A 310-nucleotide genomic window follows, 5' to 3' on the forward strand; every position below is an offset into this window, starting at 1 on the left:
GCCAATCAGCAGCTTTCTGTCCACTACTGTCCACTTTTGTCAAGCTACTGGAAAAATACATTAATACATTACATTACATTGCATTTACATTAATTTTATGCTCAATAAAGCAGGGGTTTTATGAAAAAAGGTTTGAGAAGCCAAAATGAGACAGTGTGAGAAATACCTTCCTGATCTTGAAGAAACAGAGCTGACAACTTTCACATCAGGGTATTTATTTTAAAATTTATGTGCTCCTAAATGTTCATCTGCTTCCATTTCTCTTTGCAATTCAAGATAAATATCCGAGGTTTTGGAAAAGAGAAAGAGT

The sequence above is a fragment of the Pygoscelis adeliae genome, unplaced genomic scaffold (assembly GCF_000699105.1).
Source record: "Pygoscelis adeliae isolate BGI_AS28 unplaced genomic scaffold, ASM69910v1 Scaffold243, whole genome shotgun sequence".
NCBI lineage: Eukaryota > Metazoa > Chordata > Aves > Sphenisciformes > Spheniscidae > Pygoscelis > Pygoscelis adeliae.